General features: G+C 48.8%; 1 protein-coding gene across 24 annotated transcripts in view; it reads right to left on the reverse strand.

The window, feature by feature from the left end:
- Positions 1-13,561, reverse strand: part of TMEM229B (transmembrane protein 229B) — a 36,758-nt gene extending 23,197 nt beyond the window's left edge. For 6 of the 24 annotated variants that reach the window (XM_070594540.1, XM_070594520.1, XM_070594543.1 and 3 more), the window contains exon 1: positions 12,987-13,119. The gene's annotated coding sequence lies outside the window, so the exon portion shown is untranslated. Of the gene's footprint in view, positions 1-12,986; positions 13,159-13,328 lie in introns of those variants that run through there. The other 18 variants (XM_070594529.1, XM_070594507.1, XM_070594526.1 and 15 more) reach the window with 15 other exon arrangements.
- Positions 13,562-15,021: the final 1,460 nt, after the last annotated feature.

The following is a 15,021-nucleotide window of genomic DNA, read 5'->3' on the forward strand; positions in this document are numbered from 1 at the left end:
GCTTCAGCACACAAATTTTGTTCTTTCTGAAACCACGGTTTTCTCTTATAACTTAGCATTACATTAATTTATTTTTACTTACTTATGGGACCTTAAACAGGTCCCTGCTGAGGGTCTCTAAAGGTTTAATCCAGCCCAAACAGTAAGTTGGGTTGCAATCCTAGATGCCGATAAGGGTCAAGTAGGCAACTCAAATTAGCGAAGACTCGAAACCTATTAAGAAAGCAGGACTGACAGCACTGGGTGAGGGATTTATTGGGAATGAGGGGGAGAGAGGGAGGAGTCGAGGACGACACTCAGTCTTCTGACTTGGGTAATGGCCGTGTCATTCCCTGAGAGAAGATACAGGAACAGGCATGCTCAGTGACCCATGACGAGCTACATGTCAGATGCTCTAAGTATGAGATGCCCGTGGGACTCTAGGCTGGAGGCAGGTCTGAGACCCCAGCTGGAGGGAGCAGCGCAGAGGAGGAGCATGCTGGGGAGAAGGTGGGAGGGGCGAGGCGCTGTGAACGGGGCCTGAGGAAGGACCAGGGTTCAGGGAATTGGGGGCAGAAGGCTTTGGGGGCTGTGGTCAACTGCAGAGACAAGTCAGACAGGGACTGAAGAGACTTAGCAGCACAGAGGTCACTGGGGGCCATTTGTGAAGGAGGAGTGACTGCAAAGGGAGGTGACTGAGACAGTGTGTACGGATGACTCTTGTGAGAAATTTGTTTGTGAAGGAAGAGAGAGAAAAGCTGCTGGAGAAGTAGAGATGAGGGGGGTGTCCTTCCTCCCTCCCTATCTCTCTTCTTTCTTTCCCACATAAGAGAGACCTAAGGATGTTTAAAGGCTAAGAAAAAACCACAGTGAGGGAGAGCTGATGGATGGGATATATGATGTGGGGCACACTCGGATGCTCTGGTCTGTCCTGAAGTCATGGAGGAGAGCACAGTGAGCCACAATCCCATAGACCAGCAGGACGAGTGTGTCATTACAACCCCCTTACAGACAGGAGACGCAGGCATCTGGAGTTAAGGTCACACAAATATGGAGGTACGATAGCCCAGACCTAGAACACAGGTCTCCCAGTTCCTGGCATTGGTCTTTCTAGACCAGCGGTCTCAACGGGGCCACCCCTGGGAGGAGGGAACCTTCTGTCAGCACCACGGTGGGTGGGGAGTGCTACAGGTACATGGAGGTGGAGACCTAGGAATCCTGGGTGCCCTGCAATTTCCACCATGGCCCGCGAAAGAACTCTCCCACGTGACTTTGCAATGTCCCACTGGACATTCACAGAGGTGAAAAGCCTGTTTATATTTATCTGCGTCTAGAACCAACCTCCTTTTCTGAAACAAACACAGAAGAATTTCGTATGGTTTTAACATATACTAAATTGTCCAGGAACACCATTAGAGTGCACATCACGGGGATACTATACTTGATATTCTTTAACTTTACCAAGAGTGACTCACCAACTGGGAAAATCACATCGACCTCAGCAACACATCTCGTGGTATTCGAGTCACCCATACACACACCTGTATCTTGTGGGTATTTGTAGCTGTTACATTCTCGGTGATTCTATGTACAGGTTCAAGCATCTGACTCCTCCTTCTGTCTTCCATGTAGGTGTGCCCAAGCAATTACATATTCGAATGCATGATATTGTATTATAACTAACTGTTCATTTATTTCTCTTTTATATTACAGTTTAGGCATTATATTGATTTTTAAAAAACTTTCGGAGAGAGGTAAGTCATATTATCCATGAATTTTATTCAGGGTAATTAGGAGGCATTACAAATATATGCTAAATAAAAAGAGGGCACCATTCCAGATCATGTGTCCCTAGAAGCAAGGGAAACTGCAGTGTGGACAGGAATGAAGGAGTGAGCAGAATCAGGTGACTTCAAACCATCAACCCCACAGAGTAAATTCAATGGTCATTACAAATACGGACATGAAGCTCCCGAATGATGAGTGCACGGACAATGTGGTCAATCTATGGAGCTTAAGAAAACTATTCAATTTGGTACCTTTGGGAAATTTCATTTCCATGATTAGTTTAACTTATACTATATCTCAGCACTTTCCAGCATAATGACAATAGGTAGAAGACCACAAGTCATCTGTAGGGACCAGGGAAATAATAAATGGTTCAATGTCTGGAGGCAAAGATGTGTTTAGATGAAGTCAAAGAAATAGGTGCCAGGCTTGTCTGGGGAATATCTTCCTTAATGGATGAGAAGATGAGAAAACAGTATGTAAGAGGATGCTTAAGGATATTTATGGAAAATGCTATATCGTGAGGATCATGGACAGGACTAGGGATAGAGAAATGATCTCAGAGGACCTCCAATAGGTTTAAAAGGCAGGCCAGGATACTTAGGGCTCAGATTCTGAGATGGTTATTTAATGGTGATGGTGGGTGAGGGAGGCGGCCTAAATTCCCCTAGGCACGCCCATCACTGCCAAACAATGACAAAGGGCAAAAAAGCAAAAAAAGATGTGTCCTTCAATCAAGAAGGGGGATAGCTAACTGACTCCTGTGTCCTTTCCAGCTTGAGGACACTGGGACCTGGGGAGAAAGGAAGGGAGCAGCCTGCCAGCTTGGAATGCTAAAGGGAGGATCAGAAACAGGTTCTGAGCCTGACTCCTCCACTAACATTTGCAACTCTTATCACCTCTCCTCTCAGTTTCCTCAACAAAACATGAATAAAACACAATAGAACACTTTAGGTTCCATCACTGTACATTTTTCTATTGTTTTCATGTTTTTCCAAGAGCATTTGTATATTTTAAAAACTTTTTAAACATCCAGTCAGAGTAGCTGTAGGGATTAATAAGCACACTGACTCTCAAATGAGTAGCTGTGTCACGTCCTAGATGGAAGTAGGGAACCAGATTTACATGGGCCCTGAGGAAACATCAGATGTAGGAAGTGCATGCAAGAACCGGTTGACAAATCTCTTTGGGGAGCTGACTCAGTCTAGCGGCCAAGAGGGCCCCACTCGTGTTAACCCGAAACTCACCCAGCAGGTACCTCCCACTGAGGGACATACCAGTGGGAAGAGGAGAAGCCTTCTTGGTTTCGGAGTCATGGGCCGGGACTGGGTGAGGCAAGAGAGGCATGTGCCTCAGGCAAAAAGTTTACGGAGGTGCCAAAAAAATTTAGTAATCAAGATAAATGGTATCATAATGCAATATTTAAAAAAATCAAATTGGTACACTATGGTGCCAACAAGGCAGGGTCATGGGAGGTTCTGTGATGCTGGGAGAGTCCCACATAACAAAGATCTATCCCACCCCAACGCCAATAGCATCTCTGTGGAGAAATACCACACGGCACCATGGTTTCTTACCCAAAACCCCGGGAAATCAGAATTTTTCAGATCTTTAAAAAGGTAATGTAGAGCACATCCTGTAGATTACATAATCCCCACAGCAGGGTCTGGAGCATACCCCCATTCAGACACATTAACACTTTTGTGGCCAGATTTATGAATAATCACACTCAGAGTAGATAGCTGACCAATGGCCTCATATTAGTCCAGGTCAGGTTTTACCAAAAGCTTTCCATTTTAGAATGTTGTGGATTTTGAAACTAGATAAAGGAGTATGGGTCTTAATAGCATTACATTAGGTTTCCTACAGAAAAAAGGCAGCAGATTAGACCCAAAGCTTTTGTTATAAATTTATGCTGAAAAGAGAATCATAAAGTCCTCACTTTATGGTGATCACCCAGAAGAAGGCGATTTCCACAAGTCAGTGAAGCCCAGAGCAGATTTACAGCAGCATTTCCCACCAGCCAACAGACTAATATTTTTAAACACCTTCTGTGTGTAAAATCTTGTGCAGTGTCCTGGGATGGACTAAGACATACAAGACAGAGTTCCAGTCCTCAAGAGCTTAAAAGTTAGCGGGGACAAGAAGGTAAACATCAACCATAGAACACTGAAAAATGAAGGACGCTAACCCACACCCACACTTTTAAAATTATGAAACCAAAGTTCAGAGAGGTTGAAGGCCTTGTATAACTTAGCAAAAGTTGGTTAGTGGCATGGAGAGATCAGGACGCAGGTCTGCTAGCCGCCCTTCACTGCTCTTTGCATAGAAGCACATAATAACTGCCCATTCGGTGATGAAATTACAAGAGGAGCGAAAGATCCTGAACCAGCATGAAGTGGTTTTGGTCAAATACACCTTTGTGGCAAAGAAGGGCTCTGACGTTTAAAAGGACTGCAATTTGCGGAGGCAGCACAGCAGATGAGGGCCCTCTGGCCAGGGAAATAATGAGGCACCGGAGGGGTTGGGCTCGGCAGATTAGCGGGGCAGGTGGATTAGGCTCCAGTAAAGGGCACAGGAGTTGTTGGAAAAGCAGGTAAAGGCATTGCATGGAGGGCTTGAATGCCAGAGTGAAGACTTTACCGTTAGGGCCTAAGGCAACATTCCCCAAGCATTTGCATTCTGCCCACATGACTTGTCACGGCTGCCCACCACCCTTGTAGGAAGAGACAGAGCGTAGTGGTTGAAAAGAGCACACTCTGGGATCAGATTCTTTCCTTTTGAATCCATGCTCTGATGCCAACTGTGTGACCTTGGACAAGCTGCTCAAGCTCTCTTGGCTTCAGTTTATTCATTTGTAAAATAGAGATAATGCAAGGACCTCTCTCATGAGGATTAAACAAAAGAGAGTACCTGGCATTATAAGTACTCGATAAATGTTAGTTGTTGCTAACCTTTTTATTTAAGTTAAACTTTTAGTCAAATACATAGTATAGCCTTCTCCTAAGCAATAATATTCATGAAATTGTTAAGTCTCTTGTGACAGTTATGGTTTTGGTGACACACATATAATAAGAGGTTAAATCAAAAGTCTTAACTAAGGCACTGAGTACAGCAGGTCTGACGCTCCCAAGCTGGTGAGAGGGCCTTCCACAGGACCACTCAGGAAACTTGATGTCTGACCCTGGGAGGACTGGGTGGACCAGCATCTGACCACCTGAGATGCCCAAAGCATGAGACACAGTCTGGCCATCTGCTATCAGGGGAGCCAAGAGAGATGGCAGAGCTGGGGGCTCAGCTTGCATTCCTAAATTCATCCTCCAAAGGATGTGTGATTGTCTCCTTGTGCTAACGTGGGCCACATGTGAGAAAGGCTGGCATGAGATCAGAGCAGATCTTGTCCAAGAAAGCCACTTGGACAGACTGAAGGAGCTTGGCTGAAAGAGGCTGGAAGTGAATAGCTGGATTTTAGAGGATAATTTGCTCTTTTCAAGACAATTGGAAGTGAATGATCCCAGCAATAGGTGGGAGAGGAATATCTGAGAAACCATGAACATGGCCACAAGAGAGAGAATGGTATTAAATACCTGCCAGGCCCAGGAAGCTGGAAGCCGGCAGACAACAGCAGTGGACAAGTGAGCCCTTCCTGTCCCTCCCAGCCCAGTGGCAAAAGACTGAAGGAATTAAGTACTGAACAGACTACGCTTGTGACTTAAAGTGACCACTGGACCTTCTACTGCCTAAGAATAACCAGAAAAGTTATGGGGCCTGACTTCCCTTTGTCACAGGGCAGGGGAAGAACCAATCCCACTGAAGAAACTGAAGGGACAGTGGGAGACAAAATTAACTCTCTTTAGGAGAACATTCCAATGAGTCATGTTTCTTTACACTCATTAGAAACATAGCTATTAAAATGAAATGTTTGTCCCTGTACCAACTAAAACCATCTCTCTATTCCCCATGGTATGGTAACCACCATTAGAAATAACTGATATAGGACAATAAGGAACCAAGGAAAAAGCAAGCACAGAAAGACTGGTTTGGTGGGTTTAGTGGGAACTCATTTGCTCCTCATCCTTGAAGATGATGAAATGAAAAGAGAAGATTTACCAATGGATGGCAGAATCCAAAGGTCCTTGGACAAATGGTTCTACTCAAAGGGAAATCCAGGACTAGCCCGGTGGCCTAGTGGTTAAATTCAGTGTGCTCCACTTTGGCAGCCTGGGTTCAATTCCTGGGCGTGGACCTACACCTCTCATCTGTCAGTGGCCATGCTGTGGCAGCTGCTCACATACAAAAAGAGGAAGATTGGCAAAGGATGTTAGCTTAGGCAAATCTTCCTCAGCAAAAATAACCCCCCAAAAAACAAAAAAAAAAACAACAAAGGGAAATCCAGATGGCCCAATTCCACAAGCAGAAAAGCTGGGCTCCCTGAGTTCCCAGGCTGAGCTTAGGTATGATCCTGCTCTTTCAGGTGCAACTAGGCAGCAGAGAGGAGGCATGTTCTCCTCTCTGTAACACGGAGTCACTTGGAAAGCATCAGCCAAGTTCCCAGGTCCTGGAGCCCTGGGGGGATTCTGGGCTGAACCAGGTCCTGGAGACTGCCAAATCTAAGTGCAGAATGTAAAACATACACCAATGCACAGTTTCGCTGCTGCCTTCACTTGGGGACAGTCAGAGGATGAGGTGAGTGTGAGGTTGAAGTTCTAAGTCAAGATACAAGGATGTTCCCAATGATTTAGGAGATGGTGAGTACAAGGCTGAACAGACACCACCTCTCTGTAGCTCCGTTTAAACAGTCAAAGGAGGAACGACCTGACCCAGTCCCCCTTCACAAGGAGGAACTTACTCCAGCTCCGACTTTGTCCCTTAGCTTTTTTCTCCTTCAACCCCACCTCTGCTCTCCCAGCTGTGACTTCTTACAATTCCAGACCAGCTGAGTTATTCCCTGGGAAAGGACCAAGTTATCCAGATCCTACTGGATCATCCCACATTATTACTGGAAGAGATGTTAGAGAAGCTCTCTTCCAACATTCTTATTTTAGAGATAAGGAAACTAAAGGACAAAGGACTCATGTCACGTTCCCAGAGTCACTGAGCTGACATGAGAACCCAAGTACCCTCACCTCTAGCACAATGCTCCATTTTACACCATCACGCTAACTTTCCAAGGGGGTCCACTCACCTCCCCCAGGCCACCACTTCAACATTCATTCTTCTTCCACAAACACCTCAAAATGGTAGAAAACCTCAGAGTTAACTTGCCTGGAACAAACAAGGATGAAAGAGAGGAGAATCATCTCAATGAAATAGCTGGTCACATTTGAATGGAGTAATCAGTGGCCACAAATACTTTCTCAGAAGAACAGGATAGTCCAATGCTTGCTGTACTTTGCAGAGTGTACCTGGGCCCCAGAGTCATAATCAGGTCTCCACAGCTGGACGATAATGATGGGTAGGGGAAGGCCCAGAAACTAGGTTGGAGGATGAGGACTGGAGTCAAGAATCTGCAAAGATAAGCTACTATGACTAACGGCAGCAGGGTGACAAAAAGAAATAGGCTGCCCAGATAGCCTGTTAAGTGAGAGAAAAATTTTGGCATCAAAATGAAATGGGGTTTATAAGATACATTCCTACGCCAAGCATAAGTCTGTTTCCCTTATAGTAACTCTCAGGCCATCTGGCCTACTTCCCCAATGCAGGATACCGACCTCTCTCTTCTTCCTGAACATTCGTCAGGATGTTGTTTTTCAAATAAGCATCTGGGCTTCCTTCTCCTTTTAACTAGCTGTGTTTAATTAACATCAGCTCTCCTTCTTATAGCTTAACTCACACTACCTCCACTTTACCTTCTCCCCAACATTTATTCCATCATGTGATCCAAGGCTATAGGACACAAAGGAAACATACAGATCTCAGTTCAAATCCTAATTCGAATACTTGCTAGCTGTGTGACATGTACGATCACTTTATCTTTCAGAGCCTCAGTGTTTCCAGCTGTAAAATGGGGATAATTAATAGTAGCTATCTCTGGGCCAGCCCTATGGCCGAGTGGTTAAGTTGGCATTTCCTACTTTGGCAGCCTGGTGTCCACTGGTTTGGATCCTGGGTATGGACGTTCATATCGCTAATCAAGGCATGCTGTGGCAGCATCCCACATAGCAGAAGTAGAATGACTTACAACTAGGATATACAATTATGTACTGGGGCTTTGGGGAGAAAAAAAAAAAGAGGAAGATTGGCAACAGATATTAGCTCAAGGCCAATCTTCCTCACCAAAAAAAGAGCATATCTTTAAAAAAAATAGTAGTTATCTCATTGCTGTGAGAGAAGGATAACATATAGCAAGTGCTTAGCCCAACGGCTGGGATATAGTAAGTATTCAATAAATAGTAGTTGTCATTGTTATTATTGCTATGATCACTGAACCCAGCTGAAGCTCCATTTGTGGAAGTAAGTCTCAGAGGGCTGAAATGGGCTGTCCAAAGTCACACAAGTGAGTCAGGGAGGGATCCCAGATTTCCTGATTCTAGAGGTCTTTGCCAACCATCAGCTCCTACACAAACGACAGCATTGCCCAATGACCTAGAAATCTGGGTATCTGATCACATCCAAGTATCACAGCTGATGATTTAATAAGCACTCACCATGTGCTAGAAACTGTGCAGGCTATATGAAAGCTTTAAGGAATCTACAGATCAGTGTAGGAAGGTCATCTCCTTATTTACAGCAGGCAAAAACACAATTACCAAACAAAAATCTGGAGCCGCGGCTTGTTTTGCCCAGTGGTGACAATATTTCTTGCCCATATTTATTTTAAGAAGGTAGATGAAAGTAAGACCAATGCCCTGGCTGTCTTATTCTTGGCTTTGGAAAAGCTTTTTTGATTGGGAATGAGAGGGAGGGGGATCCTAGGGACTAGGGACTAAAATAGGGTCTGGCCAAGGACAGCTATGAAAAAGAAGATTGGGGTTGGCAGGGGGCTAAAAACAGGTCCCCACCATTCCTCCAAAGAACACAGTTATTGTCTACAAGGTGGGCTTCTTGCTCCAAGGGCTGTCCCTTCACTGACTGTGCAAGCAACGAAACCATGGAGCGCCAGGAAGCACACTTTATCTGGAAGCATGAATCACCCCTCAGAAGTCCAGAAAAGAATCCGCTCTTTGTAGCCCTTCACTCTCCTTCTTGGCGGGCATCCCTAGCTCCTCTGGGCTGGTATCAAGGCCTTACAGAAACTCAGGGTAAGTGATCTTTCTGATGGAAATGGACCATTCCAGAAACTCATGTGATGGGGTGCCTCTTAAAAACTGAAAGGAAACAATGAATGAATGAACCAGCTCGAAGGCATTCGTCATTCAAATCCAGCTGCAGAAGCAGTCATAAATGGCTAACCCAGTGCATTCTGAACGCAGAGCTTCTGAAGTAGAAAGGATTGGTGGAAAGTGCACTCTCTGATTAGGCCCCCTTATCGATTCAATCTCCCCACATTAAGTTAGGATTTGATAATGCAAGTCTTATTTTTTTAACTGCCATGCTTCTAGAGGATAGAGCAGCAGGAAGGAACAATGTGAGGACCCAACTCCTGCCGATGTAGACTGCTCTAATTTCAAGAATGCTGTCCCTCCTATGACACCAGCCACAACGGGAGCCAAGACCACAGCAAACTCCCTGTTGGGGAGCCAGCAGAGTAAAAGATGATGGGGAGCCTGATGTTCAGCAACAGGAATTGGCAATGACTTTGGTTACTCCTCAAACTGCCAGACTGGATTGTGACCAACCCCAAAGGTAGAAGCACCAACATCAGGGGAGGGTGGAAAGTTACCTTTCAGAACCATCCTTTGAAGGAGTAGGGGGCCAATATCACTCTGTGACCTCAACTCCACTAAATTTACACATAGGGGAACTAATGTTAAAATGAATGTGGAGGACGGCCTAAGGGCAGAGGAGAACGGGAGTCCACACCTGCAGGATGGATGTGAGCAAAGGTAAGGGAGAAAAAAATTCGTTTTTACCGGGGGATGTGACAGATTACATATTCAGCCTCAGTTCTATCTACGGATGTGGGTTGCAGGGGAAAACCCATTTCCTTTTCCTTGGATCACAGCAGGAGAGAGCATCTCACAGCTCAAAGTCTGAGGCAAATGTACCTCTGTAACCCAACACATGGGTACCTAAATTCTATTAGCGCATCTTTGTCTTGTAACAAAATAGTATAACCTATGGGTCTCCTCCCACACTAAGTCTAAACATTCTTAAATCCTAGGAAAGGAAAACTTCCCCAACTCAGACATCCACATTCCCCACAGCCAGTGTGCTAACTCTCAAAAGGAGAGTCTCCCTCAAGGGAAACCATAATCCAAAGTGCTGCCTCTTTGCCCTTCTCCAGAAATCAGCTTACACCGTACTTTCCAAATCAAAGCCTCTGATTTCTGGGACGTGGTGGTGGAGTAAGCAGACGACCTGACCAGAAAGGCTGAATTTCTTCCTGTTCAGAACATCAGAAATCCTTCCGACGTTCCCTCCTTAGCCAGGTGTTGCCACAAAGGGAGCTGAGAGTTTGCCAAGTCAGAAATTATCCACACCTTAAAAGGAATGTTCCTGAAATAAAAGAAATAAAATAAAACCCAAACCACTTTGTCTGTAAATTGGAGGCGGGCGGGGGGAGGCGCAGGAGGAGGAAAGGAAAGGGACACAAATTTGAAAACAGCCAGGCTGTGCGAGGGTTAGATTTCCCTTCCCTCAAGGAGAGCCAGATCTGATACGGCCGCTGCTAAGACCAAGCGGCTTCACTTTACTGCCTTCAGCCCAGTCTCAACTTCTAACATCAGAGTCCCTAGCATCATCAGAGACCCTCTTCAGAGCTCGGAGGGTGACCGTCACTGAGGCCCAGGCTGGACACCGTCTACCAGGTAGAATCCTTGTAGGAAGGAACTCTAAGACATCCCGAGAGCAGAGGCAGACAGAGGAACACTTGCGGCCTATGTGCTGCAGCAAGTGCCTTTCTGGTTAAAAACTGCACTGTTAAAACCGACACCGAGCATTCCCTATCACAAAAGCTGTAATTTAGTCCTTTCCTGCCAAATGACACCATTCCCTTTAAAAACAATATGTAAATCTGATACAGGTGAAATAAACACAGTATAAAGCTCCCTAACTCATTTAATATCTTTCACTCACGGACCAACGTGCTTAAATCACTTTACAAATGTAAAATTCATGCCTCAGCACTTTAAAAGAGGGAGTTGAGAGAGTATCATTCTCCCTGCTTAGAGTCAGTACATTTGAGGAACAATCCACGGAAAAGCCCCTTCTCTCACCATTGGGGGTGGGGAGATCAGGTCTCCATATCATTATTCTCCGCTCTGAATAAATGGCTTGGGATAAAGCCAGTGGGGGACTCAGGGATAATCAACCCTGCCATTCAGAGGGGAAAGGTTCCTGGAAGTGGGGCTGTTGGTGCTCTCTCATCTGGCACCTGCATCTGACTTCAGCCACAAGTTCCAGGGCCACAGACCTACAGCTCAGGGGACTTCAATTTCTCCTGCTGCCCCTCCCCGGTCCTCAAACCTCCCTCACTCCTGTAACTTTAAGTGACCAAAGTCAACATTAAATCAGGTTGTCATTTCCCTCTAAGTACCAGATAAATAAGTTGGTCCAGCCCCTGTTGTCTCCCCAGTTACCCATTGCTGTGCCCAAATACAAAGCCCTGGGGAGGGGGCCAACTCTTAGCTCATTTCACCCTCCATGGCTCTAGAGCGAGGAGGTAACCTGGCAGGCCCACCTCTGGCCAACCACTTGTATCATTAGCTCATGCACAGGAGCAGGCAGGAGAGTCACCTAGCAGACCAGCGCTTACCCCCCCACAAGTGCCTTCTGTCTCCACAGGCAAGCAGACGTAGCTCTGCCTTGCAACCAGGGGAAAAACCCAACTCTCAAATGGCTGTCCTTTCTAAGAGGAAGAGAGGCAAGGGGCAGTCCTCCTACAGGACAGAAGCCAGTAGTCACATGCAAGCTGGCTTGGAGCTGGAGGCACCTCATTCCTGGAGACACAAAGTCGGGGACCTGGGACCTGGAACCTGGCCCATTTGTTTTCTAGAGAGAAAGACACCGTACCACCCTCAGAGCAGGCCATTCAGCCCTCCCCTTGACTCTTCTTCCTGGTTACAGCAAAGAGAGAAACCCAGACCTCCTGATGACCCAAGTCTGAAGGCCAGAGTAACAGCTCATTTGTTACTAGGTGCTGAGAACACGAGAGAATTGCTGAGCAGAGCCCCCAAGGTTACACTGGCAGACAGCTCCCCGGGGTCCTCCTCTTCTCCTCCTGGGAGGGCTTGAAGTGGCATCAGAACAACCTCCTGCCACCCTAAGCTCTGTACCTGAGGCAACCAAACATACCCCCAAGGATCCTGGAGAAAGACAGTCCCTGGAAGGAAGGGAAGGGATCAGTTTCTGACCAGGCATAGAAAGAGAGAAAGGAAGATACCTGGGAGAGAGGCCAATGTCTCTCTGCCCTTGCCGTGAACAGAGCTGTAACGGTCCCCATCCCAGCCCTGCCTCTCCCACCAAGGACTGGACATCAGGGAGGGCAGATGGCGAGCTGGCAGCCAGGGGGCTGGGCTCGGGCCCAGATCCCGGACCCGGGGAGGGGAGGACCTTTAGGTGTGCAGTCCACCATCCCCCAGGTTTTCCATGCACCCTGGGGAGAAGGCGGAGGGTCATCTTCACGGTTTCCTCTCCTTAGGAAAGTCCTCAGCCTCAAACTCAGGAGGGTCCGCGGTTCTCACTCCCAAGCCCGGGCTCCCTAGCTTCCACTCAGACTGGCGCCCCGCTCTGCCCTCCCGAGGGGGTGTCAACCTTCCGCTGCCGGAGATCCCCGGCTGGCCCCTTCCCCTCGCATCTCTCCGAAGCCCCTTTGTTTCAGGCGGGGAAAGTTGCCAACGTGCACCCCTTCCCCAACACGCCCCCCTGTGTGCCCATCCCCCGCAGGGAATCCAAGCCGGGGCGCACCATCTAATCTTCGGCTCGCTCTCGAGCCGGGGCAGCCGCTTTGAAACCGAAAGCAAAGAGGAAGCGGGATCCGGCAGCACCCCCGGCCCGGTCGCCCGGTCTTCCCCATCACCGCACCATCGCCCGCGACCCCGCGCTCGGCGCTGCCCGCCCCGCGCGGCCACCTCTCCGGGTGGCGGAAAGGCCTCTCTGCGGGCATCGGGGGCACCTACCGGTGCGGGCCGGAGCCGCGAGCAGGAGCGGGGCGGGGCAGGGCCGGCCGCCCGCCGGGTGCAGGTGCGGCCAGGAGCGCCGTCTCCCCGGCTTGCTCCCGCTTCTCCTCCGGCGCGGGGACTCAGGGTGCTCTCCTGCGCCGCCTGCTCCCCGCCCCCACGCCCGGCGTCCGGGCTCCCCCCGCGCCGAGTTGCCGGCCGTGCCTCCCCCACGCCGCCCGCCCTCCGGCGCCGCGCCTGGGCCCGCATTCGCCCGCTACGGCGGCGAGGGGGCCAGGGGCTGCAGCCGCCGCTGCCCGGCCGATCCGAGCCCCCGGTGGCGGCGGCGGCGGCGGCACTCACCCATAGTACGGATGCGGTGCAAACTGCACATGCTCGCGTCTGACAGGCGCTCTGCCTCCGGCCCGGCTTAACTCCTTGCTCACCTCTCGCGGGCTCACCCGCCGGGTCCGCTGCCCCGCCGACCCCGCCGCCTCCTGCCGCCTCCCGCAGCCGGCAGTCGGCCGAGTCCTGGGCGCCTGGGAGCGCGCCCTCGGCCCGGGCCGCGGCGCAGGTGGCTGCAGTGCAGAGCTCCTGGGCCCTCCCGGCCCCCGCCACCCCGCCTGCATTTGAGGTGTCTACAAGAGCACGGAGGAGAGGACTAGCCGGGGCCACTCACCTCGCAGCTTGCAGGAGTTGTGGGGACTGCGCTTACAACATCTGCTGTGGGTATCCTGCAGGTCCTGGCTACCTGAGGGCCACGCTCCACATGGTGTTGCAGACCCACTGTGTGCCAGCATTATGTTCCGTGCAGTCCATTCATTGAAACAGTCCTGCAAGGTCATTTTTATTATCCCCATTTTCAAAATGGAGAAACTGAGGCCTACGGAAGTTAAGGAATTTGCCTAAGGCAAGGTCTGAACCTCCAAGGCCCACAATTTGGTTTCTACTGCAAAGATTAAACAGAAATTTCCTTTCTGAAGTCAATCTAGATTCTTCTATTGGAAGATGGAAAAGCCTGGAGATTCTAGAACATGGAATATGGGAAATTGGTGACAGAGGGCCCCTGACTTGAGTTAGGCCCCTCAGACAGGTCCTGGGTTCTGCAGAAAGGCCGAGCAGGGAGTGGGAATGTAATCCAGCCCCTACCTCCAGGCCAAGCCTGGGTCCTGGCACTGGGGGCCACAGCCAAGAGGAAAGGATGTTTAAAAAAATTCATAATGTCCCTCAGGGGTGTCCTTTTGTATATAATCTGTCCAGAGGGGGCGCCTTTTTCTTATTCTCATACAGACCCTATGTGTGCCTAGGCCTGATCTGAGAGGTCTGATGGCTGTGTCTCTCCTAGCCTTCTCTCCCTTTTCCTCGCATGCCACAGTGACAAAGAGGTACAGAGATCCAAGGCAGCACAGAGTCTTCAAAGAAAAGGGAACTGAGGTTTATCCAGCTGGTCTTGCCCCACTCTGGGTGACAAGCTAGGCTGCTTTCCTACTGTCTGACCCTGATCCCATCCTATATCTTCCCCTAATTGACTGATGGGGCCACAGGTCTACTGTCAACCTCCTGTTCCTGGCCAGAATATTCAGAGATTAGCAAAGATACGTCACGAACTAGGGATGGGCAATGTGGACGAGGAGTTCTAAGCTTACACCATACACTCCCTGTTCTTGGGCTGGCTGAGTCATTCTTTCCAAAAGGAAAGTTCAACAGGGGCAGAAGGAGTTTTGCTGAGTTTCTCAAACTAGGCTAAGAAGTACACAGCCATGTGATGCCATCAATGGCAAGAGCTCTTGGCTTCCCTGAGTTAGTTTCCTCCTCTGTAAGATGGAGATAGTAGGGGCTGGCCCCGTGGCTGAGTGGTTAAGTTCGTGCGCTCCGCTGCAGGTGGCCCAGTGTTTCGTTGGTTCGAATCCTGGGCGCAGACATGGCACCGCTCATCAAACCACGCTGAGGCAGCGTCCCACATGCCACAACTAGAAGGACCCACAACGAAGGATATACAACTATGTAATGGGGGGCTTTGGGGAGAAAAAGGAAAAAAATAAAATCTTTAAAAAAA

Source organism: Equus przewalskii, chromosome 25 (assembly GCF_037783145.1).
Source record: "Equus przewalskii isolate Varuska chromosome 25, EquPr2, whole genome shotgun sequence".
NCBI classification, from domain to species: Eukaryota; Metazoa; Chordata; class Mammalia; order Perissodactyla; family Equidae; genus Equus; species Equus przewalskii.